The sequence below is a fragment of the Symsagittifera roscoffensis genome, chromosome 1, assembly GCF_963678635.1.
Source record: "Symsagittifera roscoffensis chromosome 1, txSymRosc1.1, whole genome shotgun sequence".
NCBI lineage: Eukaryota > Metazoa > Xenacoelomorpha > Acoela > Convolutidae > Symsagittifera > Symsagittifera roscoffensis.
The window spans coordinates 57496155-57502154 of NC_087062.1; the positions used below are offsets into that span (position 1 = coordinate 57496155).

At 34.1% G+C, this 6000-nt stretch overlaps 2 protein-coding genes across 3 annotated transcripts in view; one reads left to right on the forward strand and one right to left on the reverse strand.

Moving 5' to 3' along the window:
* The window catches only part of LOC134846232 (zinc transporter ZIP9-like), a 374849-nt gene that overhangs the window by 279479 nt on the left and 89370 nt on the right, over nt 1-6000 (forward strand). The gene's annotated exons all lie outside the window — the stretch shown is intronic.
* The window catches only part of LOC134846224 (G2/mitotic-specific cyclin-A-like), a 33451-nt gene that overhangs the window by 5450 nt on the left and 22001 nt on the right, over nt 1-6000 (reverse strand). The gene's annotated exons all lie outside the window — the stretch shown is intronic.

Consider the following 6000-nt stretch of genomic DNA (forward strand, 5'->3'; position numbering starts at 1 on the left):
GCAAAGATAACTTCGACCAGATACAAGAAAAGTAGAAAGACGGTTCAACTACTACATTTCAACAAGCCAAACAGTAAATTTTTCCATAAGACACAGAAGCAAAGCTTCGCAAAACCTAGCGAGATCACGAGAAAAAGCAGCTCATAAAGTGCAATAAGAAATAATTTTCAAAGTATTAAAAACTCGGCTACATATTCGATTCGATCTGCGACCTAGAGATTATGAGACTTCTGCACTAGCCCTTCACAATTAATACATCACAAACACTAGCCACAAATAAAGTACTTTCAATAAACAATTTTATTTGCGAGTTAGGTTAGAAAAAAAGAAAGTTCGTACTAATACACTAGCTACTGGCTAGTGTAAATACAACAATGACAAACTGTAACTATGTGACAGATCGTAAAAAGAAAACATAGCCAATCGAAGATTGGAAAAGACTAATTAACGCACGTAAACATAAAAAACACGCTGACTTTCGACTTTCAAAGAAGAAAAAAATGGATACCTTTTAAGCTCTTAGAATTCTAGAACAATTTATGATTGGCGCTTTCATGATAACATTGACCCAACTAGAGAAAACTGGATCAATAGATAAAAATATATACCTCTGGAAATCTAAAAATTAAATTCCACTTTCGAAACTAGAAATCGTTCATGTTTTTTTTTCGCGCCGTTTTCCACGTTTGTATTTGGAGAGTGCTATTTATGTCACTTTCAGCAGATGAATTTCAATCGAACTAAAAAAGTGAATTATATTTAAGTGCATCAATATTTTAAGACTTTTTCCTGAAAAAAAAACAAAAAAATCAGCATACAAGATTTTTTCGCACTACGTTCATTACTCTTAAACAACAATCATTGTTTGAATTCAAGTCATTCTATATCCTCTTCATTAAAATAACGAGAAATAAACGTGTGAACATTGTTCTGCCAAAATACACTTTTCTCAGCTGTTAAGCTACCTTCTTTCACAAACTATTTTTTCATACGCCCAGGCAAAAACTAATTATAAGAGCAAATGACCTATTTCAGAAAGTTTTTGCATACTGAAGCAAATTTTTCAGACAGAACTTGTCCCAGAATCGCCTAAAAATCAAATATGCACGCGAAAAATGTTCAAATTTGGCAGATTGCTTTTAAAAATGATTTTTGTCGATCTGGATTTTGGCTTTCTTCTTTAGATTGGTTCGTTTTTCGGAAACGGCAATTTGCGAGAAATTCGTTTTGCAAACGATCGTTTTCGTCTGGACGTATGAACAAACAATTTAATGAAAAAAGTAGCATAACAGCATCCAAAAGTGTATCCAGGCACACCAACGTTCTCATGTCACTTGTCGTTGTTTAAATGAAGAAGATATACAGTGCTGATTTAAATTATCCGGACAAATCGAACAAAACTGGGATTTTCAAACGCTTTTTTCTCAAATTGGGTTAAGATTAGACAAAAAGTGAACAGAACAAAAGTTGCTTAGAATTTCATCAGAATTATTATGGTGCTATTTTTTCTCCGAAATTCTCAACCAAAATTTTACCCCAAGAATGGGTCATTTTGGCTTTTTTCAGTTAATCAAGAATTACGCGGAAACTACTTTGTTAATTGATAAGAAAATTTTATCACAGGAAGCCTCTTACGCAGCTCAACAAAGTTTAAGAAGGGTTAAATCTCCAAAAATTTGCGCAAATTGTTTAAAATATATTTTTAAACAGAGATTCTGGGTTTTATATAGTAAAAATCACATTTATTGACTATCAAGTGAAACTTTTTTCTCTTATACTGGTTTTTGGAGATTTAACCCCTTTTAAACTTTGTTGAGCTGCGTAAGAGGCTTCCTGTGATAAAATTTTCTTATCAATTAACAAAGTAGTTTCCGCTTAATTCTTGATTAACTGAAAAAAGCCAAAATGACCCATTCTTGGGGTAAAATTTTGGTTGAGAATTTCGGAGAAAATTTCTTGGTTAATTCTGATGAAATTCTAAGCAACTTTTGTTCTGTTCACTTTTTGTCTAATCTTAACCCAATTTGAGAAAAAAGCGTTTGAAAATTCAAGTTTTGTTCGTTTTGTCCGGATAATTTAAATCAGCACTGTAGAATGACTTGAATTTAAACAATAACAATTAAAATTTTTCTTTGTTGTATTTGAAGTTCTTGAAGCGACGTATTTGAATTACAAAAGGTATATAATTTACCTAGATGTCACTAAGCCAACAACAGGTGGGTAAATCCCATTGAGCCGAAATGGAAAAGCCATAGAAACTGTTGGCATAACAAAAATTTGAGCAATTAAGTTTGTAAACTTTGAAATGTACAACACAAACTGCCTTAAGTTTTCAAAAAAACCCAAGTTTGTTTGCATTTGAAGCAACAAAACATAAGATAACTAAGCCGAGAAAACACGCCGAAAATAATTTAGCTAAATGATCCTTCAAGCGAAAAAATGAAAAGGAAAATCAAGGAAATATTTACGTCATGGCCTAAGATTTTCTCGAGGGGGCGGGGTTAAGTTGTCAAAAAATTTTTAAAAACATTTTGATGACATTTTAATTAGGTTGCCGAAATTGATTTTCCGATTGCTCCCAGAACACTATAACGACAACAAATTCGACAATTTTCAGCAAATAGTCCATTTTTGGGCACTTTCTGGAAAATTTTGACCCAAATCGCGTTTTTTAGACGCGCTCTAACCCTTCAAGTTAGTATGTATTGGCTCCAAAGGCGCCTTTAGAAAACTTTTAGGGTCAGTCGGTCGAAACTGGATATCGAAAACAGTATCAAGGGGAGACTCTTTGGGTTGTGCAGGAGGTCGAATCCCTGAGAGGGGGCGTCCCCCCAAATCCGCCTCTGGTCAGGGCTATTAACTTACAGGAGAGAAATTAAAGAAGAAAATCAAAAATACTTGCATAATCACCTTCACAATTTCTTACAGATTTGTAAGGAAAGTTGTTTACGGGGGAAAAAGGTCTATTTCCCGATTAGAATACTCTTGCTCTGGCAAGATTAATCATTAATTATTCCTGCGTATGTTTTTTTCTTATTTCGACTTGATTGATTAAAACAGTATTTGTCTATTTGATGAACTGTCTGCCTAAATTTGTCTAAGACCGCATACCCACCGTCATCTACAACACTCCAGTTCGACAGCTTACCCATGTGCCAGTTCCGAGAGTCAAATGAGCCAGCATGAGAGATCCGGCCGCCAAAAGTGATTCTCTGTATTTGCAGAATGCATACTCCAGCACGCTACACTCCAGAAAGAAGCGGGCCTGACACAGCACTGTGAAGTTGTTGTTCTGCACAGTCGAATACCTAAAGAAGAAGATTCCATCAAATCTACAATTCGATGTAATTCTCCCTAAATATCACTCTTTTCGAGGAGAAATGTCAAAATTCTATTCTGCGAATGCCGCATGCATTAATTTAATTTCAAAAAAAAACGAAGCGGAAAAATTTGTACAAGTTCAAAATGAATATATCAAAACTTACAGCTACAAAATGTCCGTACATTCTTAATTTCATTGCCACTAAATACCAACGTCTCAAATAAAACTAAGTGACCTTCTGAGGAAGCGGTATGAGAGAGGGTATCCGATATCGAACTTGAGCCTTCGCAGGATGTCCTGCTCAAGTCTGATCAGGTCATCCTCAAAATAGGTTGTACTTCCACAGAGGTCGAGAAAGTCCGTCATCGGTGCTGGTATTCTGTCCTGTAATGTACACACAGCATTGAAGAAAATGTATTATATCAGTGAACTTCTCTTGAAGATTGACTTTTCTTTACGCTTTTTCTTTATTAACAAATGTAGCAAATGTTTGCGAGTGCCTTTTCCATGACTTACATCATATTTAGTGGCTATGAACAGACAAGTGACTCCGAGGAGCTGATAGTTCGTCTTCAAAATCTGCTTTTTCGTCAGATACATGTCACACATTTTGAATGCGTGATAAATAATCTCATGGTTCAGCGCCAAGGCCTCTTGCACCTAAACATGAACAAAATAATTAACAAGAAAAATCAAGGCAAGACTGACTTCAGCAACCCAAAGTTACTGTCAAAGCTATGTACCTACTGTAAAATACATGGGTGGATTTAGAAGGTGGAGGGATTCGACCCCCTTAGCACCCAAAGTGCCCCACATTAGGTACTATTATCGACATATAATTTCGGCCGACTGACTCTAAAAACTTTTTACAGTCTCGTTCGGCGCCAATATACAGTTATTTTGGGGAGTTGTTCGTTGAAAAACTGACTTGTTCGATGAAAAATCTTCAACTTGAATTTTCAAGAAACAATACATGCCTTTAGCGCTCTTTGCATTTCACAAGCAATTGAAGATTGATGCTTTTTTGATGAAACTAACCCAATTTGAGAAAACTGGATCAATAGGTTAAATTTTTAATTTGCTGTGAAATCTGATAAATGAATTCTATTTTCGAAAATAGAAGTCGATCACGTTCTTGCCGTTCGATAGTTTTGCTGCAAAATGTCTGCTGTTCGATAGTAGAGTTTGCCTTTCTTTTAAACCTAGCCAACAGACAGTTGGAAAAGAGTCAAAGAAATCAAGTAAACAAAAAAAATACTGACTTATTTTTTGAAAATCCCAATTTTCGAACTTCTAAGAAAAAAATATGTCCTAAAAAATATATTTTTTCTTAGGATATATGTCCGATAATATGTACTAAAAAATGTCCTAAAAATTTTCTACAAAATAAAGCTCTTCAAATGTCTAGAACAATTGATAATTGACATTTTTTTTATCAAACTGACCCAATTTGAGAAAACTAGATCATCAGGTAAACTTTTTTTTATTCCGCTGGAAAATCTGAAAATTTATTTCACTTTCGAAAATAGTATTCAATCACGTTTTTGTGACCTTTACCTTTCTGCCATTCGATAGTGGAGTTTGCTTTCAATTTGACATAGGGAGTGAACTGAACTTCAAAGTAAATTCGAAAAAGCCCAAAAAATAAATTCCGAAAAAATACAATATACAGTTATTTTGGGGAGTTGTTTTTTGAAAAACTGACTTGTTCGTTGAAAAACTGAATTGTTTGATGAAAAAATCTTCAACTTTTGAATTTTCAAGAAACAATACATGCCTTTAGCGCTCTTTTGGGGTTATGAGCCTGAGCAAATTTTAAGACTTCTCTTCAAAAAAAAAACAAAAAAACATCTGCAACTTTATAATAGTCTGAACTACGTTCATCGACTCATAACAAATGAAATGAAGTGAACTCTCGCTTCGCGTGGAGGGGAGATGTCTCAATGCATCTTTGAGGCAAATTTATAACCAATTGTAAATAACTTATATTTCATAAAATCTTCGCCTATCTCAGGAACGTACTTTTTGATTTCATTGAATAAAAGTTGATTATTTCTTTTTAAAATAACAGTTAACAAAACAAGACTGCTCGTGTCAAGGCGAAGCCCTGAATGTTCCGACTGCATTTTAAGGTTTACGGAGCAGTAATAACCTTAAAAAATTAAATGAAAGAAATTAAAACGAATTTTTTTTCTTCTAAAATTTGAAACTTTTTATGAAAATCATCCCCCATACGCCATATAAAGTACAAAAGGATAGAAAACTCCTTGTAACAAATCAATTATGGCAAATAAGCTTCTTTAAACCAATTGGAAAAATTTCTAAGACGGATTAAATCTCGTCTTACGCGTAAATAGTGCGAAATATATCGCGCGTTAATTATCCCAAATTGGCCAAAACGGCAATATTTAAACCCCCATAACTTTACGAAAAATTATCACAGGTGAAAAATCTTTTCAAAATTGAGCTCAGGACAACAATAGCTTTCGAATGATTTTATAAAAAAAAATCTGTCAAAAAAGGCTAGTTAAAAAGTCGAAATTTGTCTGAAGAAAAAAAAACCCACCTCGAGCACAAATATCCCGTTACTTTCGTATCGAAAGTCGGAACAATAAAAACCGAAAACCCGGAAAAAGACCAATTTTCTCTCCGTTTTCAAAATTATGCCGACAGAGAAG